Source organism: Triticum aestivum, chromosome 1D (genome assembly GCF_018294505.1).
Source record: "Triticum aestivum cultivar Chinese Spring chromosome 1D, IWGSC CS RefSeq v2.1, whole genome shotgun sequence".
Classification (NCBI taxonomy): domain Eukaryota; kingdom Viridiplantae; phylum Streptophyta; class Magnoliopsida; order Poales; family Poaceae; genus Triticum; species Triticum aestivum.
Genome location: NC_057796.1, coordinates 252,878,204 through 252,904,882, shown reverse-complemented (window position 1 = coordinate 252,904,882; position 26,679 = coordinate 252,878,204).

The following is a 26,679-nucleotide window of genomic DNA, read 5'->3' as shown; positions in this document are numbered from 1 at the left end:
ACAAGATGGCATTGCATGATTCACATATACGATAAAGAAACTAAACAGATGGCATTGACACAAAGCATGTCTAAACTAAGCAGATGACATCTTTATTGTATACAGTAAGCAATGCAAGGCACCATATGCATGATATTACCAACATCAGCATGCCAAGTTAGAGCGAAGACCTCATGGGGTAAATAGGAGTGGTCTTCTCCTTCTGAATCCCCCTCAGAACAGTTATCTTCCTCTTGATTACGATCCGAAATGGGTGGAGGGGGGGCTGCCTTTGTGCCCACCATGGAATGACGTCCGCATGAAATTTTATTGCCACGCAAGGCTCGTCTCTTTTGCTCTACATGATCAATTCCATTGTGTACAATAACTGGCATGCATAGGAATAAAACATAGTGAGATTATGTAAGGAGTGCATGCACAAATCCAGAGTGATGGTAGCAAACTGTGGATAGACCCAAAACCATGTTGGAAATATGCCCTAGAGGCAATAATAAATGGTTATTATTATATTTCTTTGTTCATGGTAATTGTCTATTATTCATGCTATAATTGTATTGTCCGGAAATCGTAATACATGTGTGAATACATAGATCACAACGTGTCCCTAGTAAGCCTCTAGTTGACTAGCTCGTTGATCAACAGATAGTCATGGTTTCCTAACTATGGACATTGGATGTCATTGATAACGGGATCACATCATTAGGAGAATGATGTGATGGACAAGACCCAATCCTAAGCATAGCATAAAAGATCGTGTAGTTTCGTTTGCTAGAGCTTTTCCAATGTCAAGTATCTTTTCCTTAGACCATGAGATCGTGCAACTCCCGGATACCGTAGGAGTGCTTTGGGTGTGCCAAACGTCACAACGTAACTGGGTGACTATAAAGGTGCACTACGGGTATCTCCGAAAGTGTCTGTTGGGTTGGCACGGATCGAGACTGGGATTTGTCACTCCGTGTGACGGAGAGGTATCTCTGGGCCCACTCGGTAATGCATCATCATAATGAGCTCAATGTGACTAAGGCGTTAGTCACGGGATCATGCATTGCGGTACGAGTAAAGAGACTTGCCGGTAACGAGATTGAACAAGGTATTGGGATACCGACGATCGAATCTCGGGCAAGTAACATACCGATTGACAAAGGGAATTGCATACGGGATTGATTGAATCCTCGACACCGTGGTTCATCCGATGAGATCATCGTGGAACATGTGGGAGCCAACATGGGTATCCAGATCCCGCTGTTGGTTATTGACCGGAGAGGCGTCTCGGTCATGTCTGCATGTCTCCCGAACCCGTAGGGTCTACACACTTAAGGTCCGGTGACGCTAGGGTTGTAGAGATATATGTATGCGGAAACCCGAAAGTTGTTCGGAGTCCCGGATGAGATCCCGGACGTCACGAGAGGTTCCGGAATGGTCCGGAGGTGAAGAATTATATATAGGAAGTCCAGTTTCGGCCACCGGGAAAGTTTCGGGGGTTACCGGTATTGTACCGGGACCACCGGAAGGGTCCCGGGGGTCCACCGGGTGGGGCCACCTATCCCGGAGGGCCCCGTGGGCTGAAAGTGGAAGGGAACCAGCCCTTAGTGGGCTGGGGCGCCCCCCTTGGGCCTCCCCCCATGCGCCTAGGGTTGGGAACCCTAGGGGGGAGTTCCCCCTTGCCTTGGGGGGCAAGGCAACCCCTTCCCCCCTTGTGGCCGCCGCCCCCCCTTGAGATCCCATCTCTTGGGGCCGGCGCCCCCCCAGGGGGCCTATATAAAGGGGGGGAGGGAGGGCAGCACACAACAGCCTTGGGCGCCTCCCTCCTCCCCTGCAACACCTCTCTCTCTCTCGCAGAAGCTTAGCGAAGCCCTGCCGAGACCCGCTACATCCACCACCACGCCGTCGTGCTGCTGGATCTCCATCAACCTCTCCTTCCCCCTTGCTGGATCAAGAAGGAGGAGACGTCGCTGCACCGTACGTGTGTTGAACGCGGAGGTGCCGTCCGTTCGGCACTCGGTCATCGGTGATTTGGATCACGGCGAGTACGACTCCGTCATCCACGTTCATTGGAACGCTTCCGCTCGCGATCTACAAGGGTATGTAGATGCACTCCCTTCCCCTCGTTGCTAGTATACTCCATAGATGCATCTTGGTGAACGTAGGAAAATTTTAAAATTATGCTACGATTCCCAACAGTGGCATCATGAGCCAGGCCTATGCGTAGTTACTATGCACGAGTAGAACACAAAGCAGTTGTGGGCGTTGAGTTTGCCAATTCTTCTTGCCGCTACTAGTCGTTTCTTGTTTCGGCGGCATTGTAGGATGAAGCGGCCCGGACCGACCTTACACGTACGCTTACGTGAGACAGGTTCCACCGACTGACATGCACTAGTTGCATAAGGTGGCTAGCGGGTGTCTGTCTCTCCTACTTTAGTCGGAACGGATTCGATGAAAAGGGTCCTTATGAAGGGTAAATAGAAATTGGCAAATCACGTTGTGGTCATACGTAGGTAAGAAAACGTTCTTGCTAGAAACCTACAAACCACGTAAAAACTTGCAACAACAATTAGAGGACGTCTAACTTGTTTTTGCAGCAAGTGCTATGTGATGTGATATGGCCAGAAGATGTGATGAATGATATATGTGATGTATGAGATTGATCATATTCTTGTAATAGGAATCACGACTTGCATGTCGATGAGTATGACAACCGGCAGGAGCCATAGGAGTTGTCTTTATTATTTTGCATGACCTGCGTGTCATTGAATAACGCCATGTAAATTACTTTACTTTGTTGCTAAACGCGTTAGCCATAGAAGTAGAAGTAATCGTTGGCGTGACGACTTCATGAAGACACAATGATGGAGATCATGATGATGGAGATCATGGTGTCATGCCGGTGACGAAGATGATCATGGTGCCCCGAAGATGGAGATCAAAGGAGCATGATGATATTGGCCATATCATGTCACTATTTGATTGCATGTGATGTTTATCATGTTTTTGCATCTTATTTGCTTAGAACGACGGTAGTAAGTAAGGATGATCCCTTATAATAATTTCAAGAAAGTGTTCACCCTAACTGTGCACCGTTGCGAAGGTTCGTTGTTTCGAAGCACCACGTGATGATCGGGTGTGATAGATTCTAACGTTCGAATACAACGGGTGTTGACGAGCCTAGCATGTACAGACATGGCCTCGGAACACACGCAATACACTTAGGTTGACTTGACGAGCCTAGCATGTACAGACATGGCCTCGGAACACGGAGGACCGAAAGGTCGAGCATGAGTCGTATAGAAGATACGATCAACATGGAGATGTTCACCGATCTTGACTAGTCCGTCTCACGTGATGATCGGACACGGCCTAGTTGAATTCGGATCATGTTTCACTTAGATGACTAGAGGGATGTCTATCTGAGTGGGAGTTCATTAAATAATTTGATTAGATGAACTTAATTATCATGAACTTAGTCTAAAATCTTTACACTATGTATTGTAGATCAAATGGCCAACGTTGTCCTCAATTTCAACGCGTTCCTAGAGAAAACCAAGCTGAAAGATGATGGCAGCAACTATACGGACTGGGTCCGGAACCTGAGGCTCATCCTCATAGTAGCCAAGAAAGATTATGTCTTAGAAGCACCGCTAGGTGAAGCACCAATCCCTGAGAACCAAGACGTTATGAACGCTTGGCAGCAGCGTGCTGATGATTACTCCCTCGTTCAGTGCGGCATGCTTTACAGCTTAGAACCGGGTCTCCAAAAGCGTTTTGAGAAACATGGAGCATATGAGATGTTCGAGGAGCTGAAACTGGTTTTTCAAGCTCATGCCCGGGTCGAGAGATATGAAGTCTCCGACAAGTTCTTCAGCTGTAAAATGGAGGAGAACAGTTCTGTTAGTGAGCACATACTCAGAATGTCTGGGTTGCACAACCGCTTGTCTCAGCTGGGAGTTAATCTCCCGGATGACGCGGTCATTGACAGAATCCTCCAGTCGCTTCCACCAAGCTACAAGAGCTTTGTGATGAACTACAATATGCAGGGGATGGAAAAGACCATTCCCGAGGTATATTCAATGCTGAAATCAGCGGAAGGGGAGATCAGAAAAGAACATCAAGTGTTGATGGTGAATAAAACCACTAAGTTCAAGAAGGGCAAGGGTAAGAAGAACTTCAAGAAGGACGGCAAGGGAGTTGCCGCGCCCGGTAAACCAGTTACCGGGAAGAAGTCAAAGAATGGACCCAAGCCCGAGACTGAGTGCTTTTATTGCAAGGGAAGTGGTCACTGGAAGCGGAACTGCCCCAAATATTTAGCGGACAAGAAGAAGGCCGGCAACACCCAAGGTATATGTGATATACAAGTAATTGATGTGTACCTTACCAGTACTCGTAGTAGCTCCTGGGTATTTGATACCGGTGCGGTTGCTCATATTTGTAACTCAAAGCAGGAACTACGGAATAAACGGAGACTGGCAAAGGACGAGGTGACGATGCGCGTCGGGAATGGTTCCAAGGTCGATGTGATCGCCGTTGGCACGCTACCTCTGCATCTACCCACGGGATTAGTTTTAAACCTCAATAATTGTTATTTAGTGCCAGCTTTGAGCATGAACATTGTATCTGGATCTCGTTTAATTCGAGATGGCTACTCATTTAAATCTGAGAATAATGGTTGTTCTATTTATTTGAGAGATATGTTTTATGGTCATGCCCCGCTGGTCAATGGTTTATTTTTGATGAATCTCGAACGTGATGTTACACATGTTCATAGTGTGAATACCAAAAGATGTAAAGTTGATAACGATAGTCCCACATACTTGTGGCACTGCCGCCTTGGTCACATTGGTGTCAAGCGCATGAAGAAGCTCCATGCAGATGGACTTTTGGAGTCTCTTGATTACGAATCATTTGACACGTGCGAACCATGCCTCATGGGTAAGATGACCAAGACTCCGTTCTCCGGAACAATGGAGCGAGCAACCAACTTATTGGAAATCATACATACCGATGTGTGCGGTCCAATGAGTGTTGAGGCTCGCGGAGGATATCGTTATGTTCTCACTCTCACTGATGATTTAAGTAGATATGGGTATGTCTACCTAATGAAACACAAGTCTGAAACCTTTGAAAAGTTCAAGGAATTTCAGAGTGAAGTCGAGAATCAACGTGACAGGAAAATAAAATTCTTACGATCAGATCGTGGTGGAGAATATTTAAGTCACGAATTTGGTACACACTTAAGGAAATGTGGAATAGTTTCACAACTCACGCCGCCTGGAACACCTCAGAGAAATGGTGTGTCCGAACGTCGTAATCGCACTCTATTGGATATGGTGCGATCTATGATGTCTCTTACCGATTTACCGCTCTCATTTTGGGGCTATGCTTTAGAGACTGCCGCATTCACTTTAAATAGGGCTCCGTCGAAATCCGTTGAGACGACACCGTATGAATTATGGTTTGGGAAGAAACCTAAGCTGTCGTTTCTAAAAGTTTGGGGATGCGATGCTTATGTCAAGAAACTTCAACCTGAAAAGCTCGAACCCAAATCGGAAAAATGCGTCTTCATAGGATACCCTAAGGAAACTATTGGGTATACCTTCTACCTCAGATCCGAAGGCAAGATCTTCGTTGCCAAGAACGGGTCCTTTCTAGAGAAGGAGTTTCTCTCGAAAGAATTGAGTGGGAGGAAAGTGGAACTTGATGAGGTGATAGTCACCCCTTCCGAACCGGAAAGTAGCGCAGCGCGGGAAAATGTTCCTGTGGTGCCTACACCGACTGGGGAGGAAGTTAATGATGATGATCATGAAACTTCAGATCAAGTTACTGAACTTCGTAGGTCCACAAGGACACGTTCCGCACCAGAGTGGTACGGCAACCCTGTCCTGGAAATCATGTTGTTAGACAACGGTGAACCTTCGAACTATGAAGAAGCGATGGCGGGCCCGGATTCCGACAAATGGCTAGAAGCCATGAAATCCGAGATAGAATCCATGTATGAAAACAAAGTATGGACTTTGACTGACTTGCCCGATGAGCGGCGAGCCATAGAAAACAAATGGATCTTTAAGAAGAAGACGGACGCAGATGGTAATGTGACCATCTACAAAGCTCGACTTGTCGCTAAGGGTTATCGACAAGTTCAAGGGGTTGACTACGATGAGACTTTCTCACCCGTAGCGAAGCTGAAGTCCGTCCGAATCATGTTAGCAATTGCCGCATACTATGATTATGAGATATGGCAGATGGACGTCAAAACGGCATTCCTTAACGGCTTCCTTAAGGAAGAGTTGTATATGATGCAGCCGGAAGGTTTTGTCGATCCTAAGAATGCTAACAAAGTATGCAAGCTCCAACGCTCAATCTATGGGCTGGTGCAAGCATCTCGGAGTTGGAACATTCGCTTTGATGAGATGATCAAAGCGTTTGGGTTTACACAGACTTATGGAGAAGCCTGTGTTTACAAGAAAGTGAGTGGGAGCTCTGTAGCATTTCTCATATTATATGTGGATGACATACTATTGATGGGAAATGATATAGAATTCTTGGAAAGTATAAAGGCCTATTTGAATAAGTGTTTTTCAATGAAGGACCTTGGAGAAGCTGCTTATATATTAGGCATCAAGATCTATAGAGATAGATCAAGACGCCTCATTGGTCTTTCACAGAGTACATACCTTGACAAGATATTGAAGAAGTTCAATATGGATCAGTCCAAGAAGGGGTTCTTGCCTGTATTGCAAGGTGTGCAATTGAGCACGGCTCAATGCCCGACCACGGCAGAAGATATAGAAGAGATGAGTGTCATCCCCTATGCCTCGGCCATAGGGTCTATTATGTATGCCATGCTGTGTACCAGACCTGATGTAAACCTTGCCGTAAGTTTGGTAGGAAGGTACCAAAGTAATCCCGGCAAGGAACACTGGACAGCGGTCAAGAATATCCTGAAGTACCTGAAGAGGACTAAGGATATGTTTCTCGTTTATGGAGGTGACGAAGAGCTCGTCGTAAAGGGTTACGTCGACGCTAGCTTCGACACAGATCTGGATGACTCGAAGTCACAGACCGGATACGTGTATATTTTGAATGGAGGAGCAGTAAGCTGGTGCAGTTGCAAGCAAAGCGTCGTGGCGGGATCTACATGTGAAGCGGAGTACATGGCAGCCTCGGAGGCAGCACAGGAAGCAGTCTGGATGAAGGAGTTCATTACCGACCTAGGGGTGATTCCCAATGCGTCGGGCCCGATGACTCTCTTCTGTGACAACACTGGAGCTATTGCCCTTGCGAAGGAGCCCAGGTTTCACAGGAAGACCAGGCATATCAAGCGTCGCTTCAACTCCATTCGTGAAAGTGTTCAAAATGGAGACATAGATATTTGTAAAGTACATACGGACCTGAATGTAGCAGATCCGTTGACTAAACCTCTCCCTAGGGCAAAACATGATCAACACCAGGACGCAATGGGTGTTCGATTCATCACAATGTAACTAGATTATTGACTCTAGTGCAAGTGGGAGACTGTTGGAAATATGCCCTAGAGGCAATAATAAATGGTTATTATTATATTTCTTTGTTCATGGTAATTGTCTATTATTCATGCTATAATTGTATTGTCCGGAAATCGTAATACATGTGTGAATACATAGACCACAACGTGTCCCTAGTAAGCCTCTAGTTGACTAGCTCGTTGATCAACAGATAGTCATGGTTTCCTGACTATGGACATTGGATGTCATTGATAACGGGATCACATCATTAGGAGAATGATGTGATGGACAAGACCCAATCCTAAGCATAGCATAAAAGATCGTGTAGTTTCGTTTGCTAGAGCTTTTCCAATGTCAAGTATCTTTTCCTTAGACCATGAGATCGTGCAACTCCCGGATACCGTAGGAGTGCTTTGGGTGTGCCAAACGTCACAACGTAACTGGGTGACTATAAAGGTGCACTACGGGTATCTCCGAAAGTGTCTGTTGGGTTGGCACGGATCGAGACTGGGATTTGTCACTCCGTGTGACGGAGAGGTATCTCTGGGCCCACTCGGTAATGCATCATCATAATGAGCTCAATGTGACTAAGGCGTTAGTCACGGGATCATGCATTGCGGTACGAGTAAAGAGACTTGCCGGTAACGAGATTGAACAAGGTATTGGGATACCGACGATCGAATCTCGGGCAAGTAACATACCGATTGACAAAGGGAATTGCATACGGGATTGATTGAATCCTCGACACCGTGGTTCATCCGATGAGATCATCGTGGAACATGTGGGAGCCAACATGGGTATCCAGATCCCGCTGTTGGTTATTGACCGGAGAGGCGTCTCGGTCATGTCTGCATGTCTCCCGAACCCGTAGGGTCTACACACTTAAGGTCCGGTGACGCTAGGGTTGTAGAGATATATGTATGCGGAAACCCGAAAGTTGTTTGGAGTCCCGGATGAGATCCCGGACGTCACGAGAGGTTCCGGAATGGTCCGGAGGTGAAGAATTATATATAGGAAGTCCAGTTTCGGCCACCGGGAAAGTTTCGGGGGTTACCGGTATTGTACCGGGACCACCGGAAGGGTCCCGGGGGTCCACCGGGTGGGGCCACCTGTCCCGGAGGGCCCCGTGGGCTGAAAGTGGAAGGGAACCAGCCCTTAGTGGGCTGGGGCGCCCCCCTTGGGCCTCCCCCCATGCGCCTAGGGTTGGGAACCCTAGGGGGGGAGTTCCCCCTTGCCTTGGGGGGCAAGGCAACCCCTTCCCCCCTTGTGGACGCCGCCCCCCTTGAGATCTCATCTCTTGGGGCCGGCGCCCCCCTAGGGGGCCTATATAAAGGGGGGGAGGGAGGGCAGCAGACAACAGCCTTGGGCGCCTCCCTCCTCCCCTGCAACACCTCTCTCTCTCGCGCAGAAGCTTAACGAAGCCCTGCCGAGACCCGCTACATCCACCATCACGCCGTCGTGCTGCTGGATCTCCATCAACCTCTCCTTCCCCCTTGCTGGATCAAGAAGGAGGAGACGTCGCTGCACCGTACGTGTGTTGAACGCGGAGGTGCCGTCAGTTCGGCACTCGGTCATCGGTGATTTGGATCACGGCGAGTACGACTCCGTCATCCACGTTCATTGGAACGCTTCCGCTCGCGATCTACAAGGGTATGTAGATGCACTCCCTTCCCCTCGTTGCTAGTATACTCCATAGATGCAACTTGGTGAACGTAGGATTTTTTTAAAATTATGCTACGATTACCAACAAACCAATGATAGCAGGCAGATAATAGCTTTAGTTAAAAAATACAGATAATGGCTCCTTTAATGTTTGTTTGCACCCAACATGAAACTCATAGTAGACACCAGAGATTAACCAGATAGTAGACAGATAGTACTGATTGCTGCCCCAATATGTACCCCACAACCATTTAAAAACTCAAGTTTTAGCATTAGTTTGGACCTGACTCGGAGTCTAATAGGTGAACACGATGATAATGTAGCATGTCATCATATTAAGCGACGCATAATGTAAGCAGACACGGAAGAGTGCGACCTCTCTTGAGGACCCGTGTAGTCCTCAAGGTCATCTGCTCAGTTGATGATGGTAATGCAGTTGCCGTGGCTGCCGGCGGCGGGAAATAAGATCTGAGGCGATGAAAGACAGTCTGGAGAGCGGATCCTTGCTGTGGTGAACCCTTTCGTCGTTGGAGCAGCTGAGCTGGGGTGGAACACAGCGCCGCAGGAGCAGGACAAACCACACAAGGTTTTCTTTGACACATATCTGTAACAGAAGTAATTGAGTAAGGGCTTGTTTGAATTTGAGGATTCTAACAATGCAGGGATAGGAAATAGACAGGAATAGGATAGGAATGCACGTGCAAAACAGAGAATTTAAAAACACAGGATTTCTGCCAATCTAGGTGTTTGATTCACAACAATTGGAAGATCACAGGATGCAAAAAAGCATGGTGGGATTAAGTCAAACCACAAGAAAATGTACGGTTATAATGCTATTATGCTACTATCTCTTAGTCTTGTGCTTGATGAATAGGAATATGAAAAGGAGGAGAAGTGGAAATTAGAATTCCTACGGTTTTTCTTTCAAGGAGACACTAAAGGAACAAATCCTACAGTTTTCCTTTGCTCCATTCCTTTGCACCAAATTCATGAAAAGTAGTACCATAGGAAACTTTCCAATTCCGATGTTTTTCATTCACTTTTCCTTTCAAGCACTGGTGATTCTAGTAGGCAGGCTTGAGCAAGGAAAATCGTACACTAAAAAAATGTTTTTGTGCTACTTCTATTACTTTGGACCCAGGCCACTGCCATACTAGCTCAACTCCCAGGCCCATTGACAAATGCACAGCTCAAATGCGCAGAGATAAATAATGGTGGCGTTCAAGAGAGTCCATCACGGATAGCTAAGTTGCCTGGTACCTCACTGCTTGTCATATAGTAGGATAAAATAATCATATTTCCCGTTACTACGAGTGCTCAGTGGACAATATATATAACATGTAGAGTAAAAAAGAGATGCAACAAGTGTACAACCTCTTTGGCGAAGCCATGTTGATCTCAGCGTGATTGGGTTGGCCGGTGAGGATGCTCCGGCTGACTTGGCTGTCGGAGGAGGGGAAGAAGATCTTAGGCGTCTGGAGATGGAGCCCGAGGTACTGCTCCGCTGTGATGGAGGGTTTCGTCGTTGGAGCAGCTCCGGTGAGTTGTACGACGCCGAGGCTGAAGCAGGACAAGAGAGACAACGAACAACGTTAACCTGAGTGGAATTCTAATAGCATCTCCAATACATGACGTAAAATACATAACCACAAAGTGCTAGATGTAAAATACATCAGCCGCTCATCTCTGAACTTAACTGTCGAAACTGAATTTAACTGTCGAAACTGAACTTAACTGTCGAAACTAAACTTAACTGTCGAAACTGAATTTTGCTCTCGAAACTGAATTTTGCTGTCGAAACTGAACGCACTAGCAAGGTGAGGCTACACGTCGGTCGACTGACTTTTTCATCTCTGGTCAGTCGATTTTGCAGCCGTTGGATACGAAATCAAGGGTCTGCGGTTCATCTTCAACCTCCACCCCCCTGAGCCGCCAGCCATCACCGGCCAAACAGAAGCCCCCCGCCGCCCGCGGCCGGCGGTGCGCCGCCCCGCCCGCCCCGAAAACACTCCCCACCGCCGGTCCGCCGCCGCCCCGGCCATCCCTCTAGCCCCCCCCCCCCGGGCCGAGCTTTTTCTCCGGCGGTCCCCACGCCACCGCCCCGCCACCGCCAGCGACCACCTCCCCCATCCTGAACCCTAAGATAGATAGTGGGGTACCTCTCCGGTGAGCCCCCCTCCCCGCTGCGGCTGGTTCTTCCTTCACCCCGGCGAGCGCCCCCACCCCCTGAAAATCGACTGACCCAACAGTCGATTCAGTCGACTGAAGTGTAGCTAAATCGGAGCAGCATCGCAAGCAAGAGCAAGAGCGAGAGCAGCAGCGCGAGCAAGAGCAATAGCAAGAGCAGACCAGGTAGGGGACCGAGAGCAAGAGCAGAGCAGCAGCGCGAGCGAGAGCTAAAGCAGCAGCAGCTCCTACTGATGTGGACGTCGCCGCCGAGGGAGCGACGCCGTGGAGGAAGTGGCCGGCGACGCCGCCGTGGATGGAGCCGCGCCGTGTCGGCTCGGGACTGAGCGCCGGCAGCACCGTGAGATCGAATCAAGAAGAAAATGCGGCGATTAGTGTACAACCTCTTTGGTGGCGCCGATTAGGCCGCAGCTTCATCCGAGGAAACGGTGATGATGATGCTCTTCCGGTGGTGCAGGTGAAGACGGCGGTGTGGGAATGGAGATGGCGCGAAAGACGAGGGGAACGTCGGGGCAGCTCCTTGGAGGTGGAGGACGGGGTGGCTGAACCGGCGGGACGATGAGATCGACGACGGATCCTCATCCGGTACGGTGGATGAGGGACGTCGAGGTGTTGTTGTGGATGACGTCGTCGGGGAAGAGGCTACGGCTGGGTGGCGGACAGAGCAGGGTGTGGGGTTTCGTCGCGGGTTTTCGCGGCCTCGGTGTACGAATGGGTGGGCGGATGGGATGGCAGTGGGGAACCATGGCTTAGAGACGCGCTTGTCCGAAATGTGGGGTAAGTTACGAAAGTACCCCCACCGATTTGAGGCGGTTCTTTTGGTTCAGGGGTACCACGGGCATTTCGCGTGTCGGGATTTCACAGGAGGTGGGAGTTTTCGCGCGCGTTGTAATTTCGGAATAGCAAGGCGCGGGTTGAGATGGAGGGAGTTGTCGGAGCACAACGAGACAAAGATATATCTTAAATATTTCGGGCTAACAAGGCCCGGGTTGAAGAGGCGGGAGTTTCGCAGCACGATAGACAGAGACGCTAGCTTGAATTTTCGGCATAACAAGGCGCGGCTTGAAATTTTGGAAGAACGAGCTTAACGTGTAAAAAAAAAGACAATTTGCACCTCAACACGCACAACACACACACAAACACCATTTAGACTAGAGTAAGGTACACGTGCATTGCACGCATGAGATTTGGCAACCAAATTATGAATAAATACCACATTATAGCATGCAAGCTTTGAGTCATATATGCATGATGTAGATGTTCGTTTAATTCTTATAGTTCATTTCACTCAAAATCATCTAGTTTTTATAAGAAAGCTAATCTATTTTAAGATTCATGGAATTGTGCGTCGTAAGACATAAATTAAAAACAAATAATGGCAAATCATGTAGAAAAACATTTGGGCAATTCTGATACGGAAGATTCTAAAACAAATAAGAAGTGCTTGTGTTTTGATGTTTATGCATTATGCTTAAGTTCAACCATGGAGTATTCTAGATTATACATGTGGCGAAATCTGGTGGAATCTAGATGATATCCAACGGCCAGTAGTGCTCAAATTTGCCATCTTTGGACCATCGGATTTGCCTCATCCAACGACCATCTTTCAAAGTTAAAGTTACCCGCACACAATATAAAAAATATAAAATATAATATATATAGGGGTATAGATATAGATATGTGATGCGAAAGCTGTCCATCATCTCCAATTAGAATAGTGTGTCCATGCACGGATGCGACGTGGCCAAATGATGTCTGCCATCGGTATCTCAAATTCAAATCAGTCTGACCTCGTTCAATGTGTATACATTACAACATGCTCGTTTCCAAACCACACCGCGTAGATCTCCGTTATATTCATGCATGCATGGGTTTCAAACATCAGGATCTCTTATTCAAATATTTGAATTCAACTTTGCATTGATTATGACCTCACCTATTCTTTTACACCCACACAGTAGTCTTCTCTTTATAATTGTACCACTAACTTTCTCTCGTGCATGCATGCACACACACTACCAGTCGGCATTATCCATCGCACGCATACAATCTTTTTCTTCAGGTCGGTCTCCCATGAAGCCACACACCCACACACATCCCCCTCTCCATCATATCGGGCATTATTTATCTCTCACGCGTGCATGCGCAACGATCGATGTTCCTCTATGTATGTGTGTATATAGCTAAGTCTTTCATAGTTTTCCACACAAACCGATCAATCGATATATCCAGTGAGGTCTCACCCTCTTTCCCACGTCCACATCGATCAATCTATACCTCTCTATATAGGATTAACATATATAGCTAATACACCCACATTAATTATATATCCAACGTCCCCCTCTCATCATCCATGCCTTCCGCTTCATCTCTCAGACGCGTGCACAATGGCAAAGACAGGGGGCAGTAAGGGCCCTGCCCCCCTCCCCCTAACATCACTATATATCGAGGCTAATATGAATGTGGTCATTAGACAATTGCTGCTAAAAATGGTTTAAGTTCATGAATTGACCCTCCTCGTAAAGGATTAGCAATGCTTGGCCCCCTAGCTCATTTATTTTTCATGGCTCCGCCAGTGCGCGCAACAGCGCACGTGTACGCCCCCTCTCTCTAAATATCGATCTCGCACTTGTGCATTCCTTCATAGTCTCCCTCCACTCGGCCCCTCGCACCATCTTCTAGCCCCCCACCGGATTTTGCCAATGTACAATCTAGCAGACTCCATGGTGGAACTTAAGCATAATGCACAAACCTCAAAACAACAGTGGTTCTCTTTTGTTTTAGAATCTTCTATATCATAACTGCCCAAACTTTTTTTCTAGTTGAATTGCCATTATTTGTTTTTTACTTTATGCTTTACAATGCACAATTCCATGAATCATAAAATAGATTAAGGGCTTCTTTGATTCAAAGGATTCTCAAAGGAATTTTGGAGGATTCTAATCATTAGGAATTTTTCCTATCTTGGTTGTTTGATTCGTAGGATTGTAAACCATAGGGATTTTTCCATATGATTCATTTGCACTAGATTTCATAGGAAACATCCCATCCACTCAAACCTATTTGAAAGAATTCTGCGTTTTCTCTATGCACAATCAAACACTCGTACAATCTTGTAGGATTCAAGACGACATTCCACTATAATCCCATGTTTTCCTATTCCCGCGTTCTTAGCTTTTTTATAAAAACTAATTGATTTTGAATGAGATGAACTATAAGAATTAAACGAAGGGCTACATCAGGAATATATGACTCAGAGCTTACATGCTATAGTGTGGTATTTATTCATAATTTGGTTGCAAAATCTGATGCGTGCAATGCACGTGTACCTTACTAGTACTTCGAGTACGTGCAAAACACGTAAATTAGAATACCAATGGCACGCTACACAGTGTCTCTCTTACAGTTCATGAAGCCACATGGCACATGTGGAGGCGTTGTCGCGACCTCCTTGCGTGGATTGATCATAGTGACGTGCTGCTGGTTCCAGAAGAATGTACTCGTCCTCCCTGAGCCATACTGGCGGTACATGCATGAACCGAAGATGTGCACGCACGTGTAACATCCCAAATTTTCAATTTGGAATGTTATACATTAGATCATCATTGCATAGCATATTTTATTGCATTTTGGCAAATCCTCGAAATCCTAAGCAACTCAAGGACCCTCGGAGAGAGTTGGAGATTTTCCCGGTTTTCATATTTGATTTTTATCAAATAATGAAACGAGGATTTTTGGTTTTAATTATTTTTCACTCCAAAAATATTTCATATTAAAATATATGAGAGGAGAAAATATGACTTCTCCAAAATAATTGAAATATTGGAGGAAAAATATTAAAATCAAATATTTGATTTTATCGGATTTTTATTTGCAATTTTATTTGCATTATAAAAATTGCACGTTTTCAAAACTGCATTTTTAGGGCCAAGAAAATGTTCATCTCGTTCTAATTATTTTAATTAGACGGTGAAAATTTATTCTGGCATTTTTAGATTTTTATTTTTTTCTAGGATCTTTTAGTTTTGGCGGAATTATATAAAAAAAAAGAGATCCCGCGCCCGACTGGGCCGAGGCCCAGCGAGCCAGGCCGCCCCATGCCCGCGTCGCCGTATCCCACCTGGAGTCCGCGAGGACGCCGCCGCCGCAGGATGCGAGTCCGACCGGGACTCCTCCCCGAGGTCGCCCCCTCCCCCAAGCCACCTCCCCCCACCTATTTATACCGCCGTCCCGCCACCTCTCCCCACCCCCGACCGGAGCCGCCGCCACCAAAACCCGAGCCGCCGGAGAAGCTCGACGCCGCCGCCCCGACGCCGAACCCCGCCGCCCGACGCCCCGTCGACCCCGCCGCCTCACCCGCCCCTCGCCGCCCTCTCCCGAAGCCCGCCGGAATCCCGCCGGACCGAGGTAGCCGCCGCGCCGGTTTTCGCTGGAAAACCGATTCGGTTTATTTTGAAACCCTAGGTTTAATTTTTTATAGATCGGTTTTTTTGGTTTAGTTAGTTAGTGAACGTTCGCCGGTCCGTTCGTTTTAACGAACGTGTTCACCGTTAACGAACGTCCGTTCGATTAACTGTTCGTGAGTTTTCTTTTTCGTCGGATTTTCCGCGATTTTTCCCGATCGCGATTTCCGATCTGTTTTTCATTTTAGTTTAACTTTTCGCTCGTTTATCGGAATCAGGCGATTCAAGCGCCTAGAGTTTCGTCTCAAAATTCTCTTTACGTTTAACCAACTAAAACAAGTTTTTGCTACTGTAAAATTTGACCTAGATCCAGATTAGTAAACGAAGCTTGTTTCTTTCGCCGTTTGATTTTCGTTGCTTCGTTTGATTTGATTCTTTTTGCAAACCGGAGTTCTTAAGTTGAACTTTCTGGTTAGATCTTTTATATGAGTTTTACTTGTGCATTAGTTGAGTGCTTACTGTATGCTTGTTTGTTTGCGATAGAGTACCCGGAGTGCGCCGCTTGCTACTTCGAATCTCTAGGTTTCACGGATCATCAGCAAGGCAAGTAACACTTTGATCATACTTCTTTTACTACCCAGTTTTATTGCATTAGATCAACCCTCAAACATTGCATGATTAGGATCTAATTAAATTGTGGGTTCTGGGAAGTAGATGAGGTAGTACCTATTGCCCTGTTTATTATCAAACCCTTGGGAGTTACTTCTACGTTTGCTTATATCGTTATGCTATGCTAGTAGACGTGGATTGGGTTTGAGTTTTACCATGACAGATGTGAGATTGTTAATTAATGGTTAAACTTAAGGTGGCAACTAAAACACACATCTGGGTGGATTGAGGTACCTGGGTATTCCAGGATTGCCTGTTTTTCTTTGGACCGCCACCCAGGCTCAAAGGGATCATGAGATTATTCATGCTAGAAACTTCCGTGTGCAGCCACAAGCTATTATGGGCTCTAGCATAGTTGAGTAGGTCGTGTGAACTCTTACAGTGGTAGACTAGCAGATGTAGGGGATGTAGGTGGTACTGTCTACCCATTCGTAAGGTGCAAACACTTCTGAAAGACTGTGTCTCGGTCATCCGTTTCTCAAACACCATGTAGTGCGAGAAATCTAACGGAGGAGATCGAGTCTTGTGGGGAAAAGTGCACAAACCTCTGCAGAGTGTATAAACTAATCATGGTTAGCCGTGTCCCCGGTTATGGACACCTTGAGTATCTAGTATCTGGATTATCATGTGAATCTCATCATGTTACTTTAATTAATTTTGTTGGGTTTTGATGATGATACTTAATTGGGATTGAGAATGCTGTCAACCATTCTCAATGTTTAACAACCACCATGATAGTTAAATAAAATTTATTCCTTTGCAGTAGGGAAAAATTGGCTTTTCGCAAAACTATAACCATAGAGCCTTCTACCAGCCATATATGCATGTAGTATAGCATTATTCTGTTCATTACTCTCGATGTGTTACATTGCCAGCATATTCCATGTGCTGACCCGTTTTCGGGCTGCAACGTTTCATGTTGCAAACTTTTCAGACGACGAGTAAGGTGCCTTAGGTCGTGGTCTTATACTCAGTGATGCCGTTGGAGTTGATGGACTCACTTATCTTCCAAGTCTTCCGCTGTTATCATTTTAGATGGCCTTAAGCCATATTTGTCATACTGATTTCTCTCTTGAGATACTCGATGTAATAAGTGTGTGATTGCTACTCTGTTATAAATCCTCCAAGTACTATGCGTGTCAGCATTACTGATCCAGGGATGACACTGGTGCACGGTAGATCAGACTGTTTGAGGTCTGGTCGCTCCAAGGTGGTATCAGAGCACACTCTGACTGTAGGACACGACCACTAAGCTTAAACCCTAGAACACTACTCTCTTCTCATTTCTGACTCCTCTCCATTTTCTACTCTTTTAGGAATGGCGGATGCAAGGAACAAGTTCATGCAACCGGATGAAGATACACCTTTTGGACGACACTTGAAGGAAGTCACTAAGTACCTGAACATCGGAATACCAAGCTTCACCGGGACTTACAACGCCACACTACCAGAAGAGGAGCGCTGGAAGATTCAAGTTCAAGTTCCAGGAAGGACGTTTACGCCAGTCACTGAGCCTATAGAGTTTTCCTTTGATGCACCAACCTGGAGTTTAGGGAAGAGCATGGCAGCCCACATCACTATGGGATGCATTGGAGAAGTCTACCACAGGGAGCTTAAGGATACTATTTATCAGATTTGTGGACGCCGAGATGAGCAATGGGAGATGATCAGCACCAAGAAGGATGGATCAATTGCAGCTTTCATCCAGGAGCAAAACCAACACATTCGTCGCCAGGAGAACCAAATGTGCACAGGCATGATAGATCTGAAGAAGGCATTGAACAAGATCACGGAGTTGGAGGAAGAACTCAAGGCTACATGCGAGGATTATCTGGAGGAAATTGTCGCACTGGTGGAGAAGAATGACGACCTGGAAAAGAAGATCGCAGTATTCATGGGAGACCCAGCACCAGGAGGAGAAGACGATGATTGCGCTTGCCCGGATAACTACATCATCATCGACGACACCGACTCGGACCCCAGTGAAGATGACTTTGTTGATGAAGCTAGAGCAGATATCATGGAGTCTACGACCGATCAAATTTCTAGTAGACCACCATAATCAGTAGTAGTATTCCCCCATGTATATAGTATAGTCCGAGCACTTTGTAACGATAGTTAGATCGATTGTATGCCTTGTTTGAATTGATTGAGTGATATTGATTGTGTTTGTCTCATGAGCATATGGGTAGTGTTTTCTCTCTAGACCTCATTCTATTCTAAATTCTCATCTTTTCTAAACCTATCAGATGCCTCCGAGAGGCGACACCGGATTTGTTTTCCCACCGGAGATCACTCAGTTGATTCTGCAAGAGGCCCATGATTCACCGTATTCGATTCACCCAGGAAATACCAAGATGTATTTGGATTTGAAGGATACTTTCTGGTGGACCGGAATGAAGAAAGATATTGCGGAGTATGTAGCAGTTTGTGATGTATGTCAGAGAGTGAAGGCAGAGCATCAGAAGCCAGCATGACTGTTACAGCCATTGCCGATACCCGAATGGAAGTGGGACAAGTTAGGAATGGATTTTATCACTGGATTGCCAAGGACTCGTTTAGGCTATGACTCAATATGGGTTGTAATCGACCGTTTAACGAAAGTAGCTCATTTCATCCCAGTGAAGACCACTTACAGCAGTGCTAAGTTGGCAAAGATATACATGACCAGGATCGTATGTCTGCATGGAGTTCCGAGGACCATTGTATCAGATAGAGGAACCCAGTTTACTTCAAAGTTTTGGAATCAGTTACATGAAACTTTGGGTACCAGGCTAGAGTTCAGTACAGCCTTTCACCCACAGACAGACGGACAGACCGAGAGAGTCAATCAGATTTTGGAAGATATGCTGAGAGCTTGTGCGCTAGATTGTGGATCTAGTTGGGACGACAATTTGCCGTATGCAGAGTTTTCTTACAACAACAATTATCAATCCAGTTTGAAGATGGCCCCTTTCGAAGCTTTGTACGGAAGGAGGTGTAGAACACCATTGTTTTAGATGGCCTTAAGCCATATTTGTCATACTTATTTCTCTCTTGAGATACTCGATGTAATAAGTGTGTGATTGCTACTCTGTTATAAATCCTCCAAGTACTGTGCGTGTCAGCATTACTGATCCAGAGATGACACTGGTGCACGGTAGATCAGACTGTTTGAGGTCTGGCCGCTATAGCACGCCACGCACGCACTCATTCCCTCGCACGCACACGCGGGTACACGGGCGGACGCAATTTTGTACCAAGATCCACCCCATGTGATAATTTGACGCGTGTAAAGTCGTTCACCTCATTGATGGTCAATTAATACAGCGCATGCAAATTGAGTGGACGTGAGGGCGGTAGAAAGACATTATTACTCCACTGCGCGCATGCGAGTAGTTAAATCGTGGGTTGCTAGCAGTACTTCCATTGGTCTCCTTCGTATTTTGTGCCAATTTTTGACAGTAACATAATATTTACGCATTTGAGCAGTGTAGTACTTGAAATTTATGTTCCGCTAAACTCATCGGGAGCCGTTTCGGGCCTCGAAACCAAAACCATCAATTAATCTTTACCTTGTTCCCATCACATTCGAAAGCCTGCTCACACCTACTAGTACGTACCAAACCTGAACGTGTTCCCACTATGCAGGTATTAGTACTAGTGCTAGTACTTAGGTTATAAAAAGGGGAACTACCTAACCGAAAATTACTCTACCTTTCCTCCTCATAAGTGCTTCTTCTTCGTCCATCGTTGCCATGGCCGGTGAGCAGAGCTCTAGGTCGAGAACTACTCGTAACAAGGGAGCGGCAACCAAGCCTGCGGAAAAAAGAGAGGGCTTGCCGCCACGCAGAGACCTCGAAAGATCTCTCACGGACAGGCGATGGCTCCCAGGAGCGCCCTAACCGCGAAGGCGAACATGCCGAGCCGGCGGAGCTGGAGTCGTTATCCCTCGACGGCATGCCCGGTCAGCTCAATAAGCAGAAGGAGTTCATCCAAGGCTTGATGGAGTTGCTGAAGGAGAGCCTCGACGACATGCGCACTGAGCTCAATCAGCACGGGGAGTTGACCGCTGGCTTGGTGATGCTGCTGAAGAAGAGCATTGCCTCGGAGAAGAAGGCGACCGGCAAAATCCTGCGACTTCAGGAGGACAAGGCGAAGCTCTGCCACGAGATCGACCTGTTGAAGGAGAAGAACGCCGGCTGGAAGAAGCTGCATGAGAATAGTAGTTCCTCAATGAAGATGTTGCAGGCCCTCGTCATGGAACAGAAGGAGGAGTTGGCGAAGCTCCGCATCGAGCACCCGGCTGCTGTCAAGGTACGTAATGCGGCCGTGGAACAGATGATGAAGGCTCGCGTCGAGAAATCCCGCGTCATGGACAGAATGAAGAAGATGGCGGAGGAGACGCGCAAGGAGATGGAGGTCGTGGAGGCGATGAAGAAGCAGTTACGACTCCGCGGCGAATTAGATCATTTGGGGTGATAATCTTCCTTCTTCTTTTGCTCCTGTGTTTCATCTTTTGCTTCGGGTGTTTCGCCGCACGTGTCATGTTCTCTGCGAGACATGAATAGAACAATGTTTTTTTTGAGGGAATGAATAGAACAATGCTAACAATGAGATGACTAGCAAATTAGATCATTTTTTATCGCCATATGGCACTGGGCTGCCGTGTTTCGTGCTCCTCCGTCGTAGTACTACTCTAGTGGAAAACTTGAGTATACCGCACGGTTCTTTGCTCCTCCTCGATCAGGTCGTCGGCGCATTTATACGAGCAGTCAAATCACAAGGCCCCGCCTTCCAGCAGTAATGAGCCGTCAAATCACAAAGGCCCTCGCCTCTCGTGAAACCGAGCAAGCTAGACTGCCCCGCCCTCTAGCCTTTTAAAAAATGTATACTTTTGTACAGCAGTAGTATCGATGGATTGCGCCATGGAGCAAAACTTGAAATTAAAAAAAAAGGTGGTACATATAGAGAGCGCTCGTCGCCAAATTATGCATATAGTACTATTAAAAAGGCTAGTCACAATAATGGTGTCCAGCACAACCCACCCCTCAAATAAAACTAAGAGGGTGCTTGGATACGTTTTAGTCCCATGACTAAAAGTAGTGGGACTAAAACATGCTAGCCTCACCCATGCTTGGATCCAAATACTAAAAAGGCTAAAATCAAGTTAATGAGCATTTATTATCCTCCAAACCCTCCAATCCAGAACTCGCCTGTGTTAAAGGAGAGGAGTTAAATGAGTAGAGAGAGGACTAATCCACATTTTAGTAGGGGTACCCCTGACTAAAAATTTTTAGTCTCAAGACTAGTTTTAGCCCCTCTTTAGTCAGGGGTGCTTGGAACTTTAGTCTCTTAAAGAGACTATTTTTAGTCAGACTAAAATAAGTTCCTTGGATCCAAGCACCCTCTAAGCATCCTGGAATTCTTTGACAAAACTAAGCACCCTGAAATTCTTTGACAACTAAACTGCTGGCTATATGATGTTGGCCATATATATTGTACGTATATAATGTGAAGAAACGAGTGGTAGTACTATACCAAATAAAAGATGAAATGTAAGAAATACTAGTATGTACGTACTGAAGAGTTAAAGTAACGAGAAGAAACATAACATAGTTCTGCTGGGGGCTCAGCACAACACACCCCTCAAATTAAATTAAGCACACCTGAAATTAAACTTTGCAACTATTTCGGTAGACACTGCATTAGAACCACCATGAGCAACGATGCTGCCACCTTACTCGGAGTCCTCGTCCACGTCCTCGACTTCGTCCTTGTCCCTCTTCCTCTTGGCCGATACTTCTTTGCTTGAACCGCACACTTGGCTGTTGCTCTTCATCCAACCCTTGTAGATATTGAAGCAAAGGTAGCCATCCATTGCAGCGTAGTGGATGTGGTCTATATCTAGTACATTCCGCTGCCATGCATGACGATGAAACGTGTATGGAGGTTTCTCCAGTTTACCGTACGAAGGATGAACCATGGCTCCTGCCAGGGTCAGCATTGAAGGCTGACGAGAGGACACCAGCCGATTCTTCTGGAGGTCGAAGGTGTTGCCTACAACGAGGCCTATCCGACGCAGGACTTCTTTGTCGCTACCAAAGTCTATAGTAACGAATTTGACTAGGTTGCTCTCGAGGAAGTCCTTAAAATCCTGGCACTCAACGTCGGCATGGCATATGTGGTAGACCAAGCATAAGTCATGCACGCAAACCTGGATCACGGCGGGCTTCTTCCTCTCTTCGTCCTTTAGATCCTTCTCTCGTCCCAGGACTGTGGTGTACTCAACATCTAGCCCAGCGATCCACTCATCATTTGAGTCTTCGAACATGCGTCTGAAGCGAGAAAGGCATCCTTTCACCGTCGCGGAAGAACGGGTGTAGATGACGTCGAACTCATCGCCGGTGATGGTTCTAACCTTGTACTCACCGCCGATCGTGGAGATTTGGGACGCCATGGATTTGGGAGGAGGGTTAGGATTAGTGGAACTGCCATAATGTGAATGGATGGGACGACTAGGAGCAAACCGCCGTAGTATTGAAGGACGTGCGGGGACGAGTAGGAGCGAACTGCCAGCGTGCGAACGGCAGGGTAGTGGCTTTCCATTCTCCCATGATACGGGCTTCCGAGAGCCCTTGGATCTGAGATCGAACGGTTGCATGGCGTGATTCTAGACCTATGAGTGAATATCCTATCCTGGAGGGTTATTCTCCAAATTTTCAGCAACTTAGCATGCGACCGGTTGATCTCAGATCCAAGGGCTGCCAGCAGCCCGTATCATGGTCGCGCCTACCACGACCGTCACGTCGCTCGCGCGGTCGCGCCCTTGGAGATTTAAAATGGTGCGTTAGGCTATCTGATGTTGGCATGTCATACATAGTCATCACTTAGTCACTCATACTACAACAAGGTTGGCTATAAGGTTGGCTATAAGTGTATTTTTTTACTCCTCTCTATCTCTTTCTTCGTACTCCCTCCGTCCCATATATAAGAACGTTTTTGACACTATTGTAGTGCCAAAAACGTTCTTATATTATGGGAGATAGGGAGTACTAGTATTTATTGCATTTGCCAAGGAGTGACCTCTTCCAATGAAATGGTGTTGCTAAGTTTGCTTCATTTAATTAGCTATAGACTCAAAATTGTCTTTTCACCTAGGTACACGCGCTTAGCACCGTTTCTTCCTTGGGTCACCAAACTAGTCTCTCTCTTCTTGATTAACTTGCCACATCAGACTTTATGCCTATGTGGCAAGCTTAAGCACCTGTAGGAGCAAGTAAAAGTAAGTACAATAGTGCGCTTTACATGGCATTTTTGCATATGTGGAGGAAAGAGAGGCAAGGAAAAAGTGGAGAAGTGGGCTCTCATGCAAGAGCCAGCCTCTACTACATGGTGGAGCATTGGGAGAGGCACCTGTATGGAGGTGGTCAGGAATCGGGAGACTCACGCCGGTCGTAGCGCCGCAGTTAAAATAATAATGGCAAGTCAAATCACGGGGCCCCACCTGTCCAGCAGTAACTCGCTGTCAAATCACACAGCCCTACGTTTGCGGCAACCTACTCCCTCGTCTTCTCGCGTCTCTGTCAAACCGACTAGGCGGAACTGCCCCACCTACCGCGCAGGAAAAGCCCCGCCCTCGACTTTTAAATAGTATACAGTATACTAATTTTGTATCCATGGATTGCGCCCGCGCCATGGAGCAAAGCGTCTAGAAAATGGCGGTACACATGTACGGAGTATACAGCATGCCCGTCGCGTTCGCGTCGCACCCCAGACGGTCGGTCGGTCTGGCACGCTGCTCTCCGAATGGAACGTGCGTCATATTGCGTTTGCACACACATGTGGGATGGCAATTGAGAACCGACCATAGGCACACTCCCCGGCCCCGCAAGTCGGGTGACTTAATAGAAGAGGGAGACGAGCGATAGTACTAGAGAAGTGTTGTACTACGTTGGTGCCTGGACGATCCCTGCAAGACACGGAAGATCAGTTTGTCCATGCATGTGACCAGACTCCAGCAGACACGCCTGGATTGGCTATCATCTACATATCGTGCAGGCTGTTTTGTACATGGCAGTAGTTGTGGTGAGAAATCTAAAAAAAGGTTTCTTGTCATCTCGCAAAATTAGGTGTCATGTGCTTCAGATCACTGCGAGGGTTAAATAGCGACAACTGAGTTGGGCTAGTCATTGGGGGCACATGCACGAACAGTGACTACTCGGCTGCCATCTAGGTCAAGCCGGCTATGTTAATTAGGACATCTATCGACGGACCCCTTTTCTACGAGTTTATCTTTAATTTGAGCTTTGTTCCTCGTCTAGTTTGTCCGTCGGGATTCATGTTGTCTCCTTTGGGCAGTGAGGTTATGATTTCTTGTCATGTGGCATTTTTTCGTGTTATATGTTATAATCCGGCGCTTTAGATCAAAATGATGACAACTGCGCCTTCGGGCCACGTGCATGAAGACTTCTCGACAGTCATTGACGAGGTCAAGCCGGCTCTGGTAGACAAAAGAAAACTAGTACTACTCCACTATATAGGCAGGAGCCTCCGTGCTTGCTTGCTAGTGTTGCTCTCTTCACACTGTCTCGGCCTCTCCAGATCTAAACACGACAGCGGTGGCCACACACTCTCTCTCTCTCTCTGCTCACCGCTGGTCACAGATCCAGCCGGATCCTCTCCGCCGGGGAAGGTGAGAAGGTGCAACGTTCACGCGGTCGTCCTCGGCGACGGCTCTTACCCATTGCTGGGCGCGTCCCGATCAGCCTGCCTTGTCGTTCTCTCCCAAGCACCGCTGGCGAGGGAGGGCCTCCGACCCCTTCTTCCTCGCTGCCGTAGTGTGGGCAGATCCGGCCTCCCGCCGCCCACCTAGCGACATCCCGGCGACCATCAGGTATAACTTCCTTCGAAACCGGCCTTGCTCTACTTCCCGAGCTCCTGACGTTGCTGCATTTGTATCTTTTACTATTTCTCAAGCCCCCTCGTAGATAGGATCGATCGGCTGTTCGAAAACCACCTAATTTTTTTACGTTTAGGAGGTAAAACTAGTTCATGCACCCGAATCTAGTACTACTTGGTTCAAACAAGGAAGAAAGGGGGTGGGGGTGGGGGAGGATTTGTTACCTGAATCTAGGACTTGGTCGAAAGAGGAAATAATGGGGGCGAAAAGTAGCAGAGACTGGCTATCCAACTGGTCTCTAGGTCTAATAGGGAAATAAAGGGAAACGCAGTACAAACTCAATATAAACCCGATCTATTGGTTGAAAAAGGAAAGAAAGTGGGGACTGGGGGACAAGTCAACAGAGTAAGTCCAGCACTAGATTTGCTAGCCTCACACAGTATAAGGTGGCTATACTAAACAAAAATGGGACCAACCCAGATATCCTGTTCTGATGTTTGTTGCCCCGAGCCACTCTTATGTAATGCCACTGGTAAAATGTAGCAGTCGCACTGTTAAAAGTAAGGACACGTTAAACCAATGTTGTTTTCAATGTAATGCCTCCAGTAATATGAATCAATGGCACTTCTTTACATGTCCTGCTAAAATTTCCCATTAAGATAAGTTGGTTCTATTCGTTAGAAATGCAATTGTCCTGGTCCGCCTACTCTCCCGTGCCCAAAGTAATGTCGTATTTAACGGTTGTCATAGTTAATCCTAATGCCCACACTAATATCTAGCAATGCCAGTGCTTTAGAGATTGAAGGATCGAGCATCTACAGGGTGCCGTTTGTGAGGGTGTCCTGCCAGAGCGAGCCGGTGGAGTCTTCGTCGACCGAACCCAACTGCAAGAGGAGAAAAGCAGTTGGCCCGACGATGCTTCCCCGCCATCGTCTCCCTCGCCGTTCACATCGTCTCACGGGGCGGCTGTCTGCCGCCGAGGAATAGGAGGGGCTGCCCCCCCAGCCCAATAGCCGGGCAGGTTGTGAATTGTCAGGAGGAGCTTAGGGTTGTCAGTATTTGCAGGTTGTGAATTGTCAGGAGGAGCTTAGGGTTGTCAGTATTTGCAGGTTGTGAATTGTGTTTTGTGTTGTGTATTTTGAGAGTACTTTCAGATATGAATGTCTTTTGAATTTCAGATTTGCATTATTGAGCATATGAAGTATTTTATGAATTCTAGAGATCTATTTTTAGCACTTAAAAAATATAGTTTCATAGGAGTATAAAAGTGTAGACAATGTGATTCTCAGAGAAGAAACTGCAAGTTTCAGTTTCAGATAAGAAACTGCAAGTTCAGTTTCAGATAAGAAACTGCAACTTTCAGAGGCAGAGCATTTATATTAACACGGCCTTTTCAAACAGG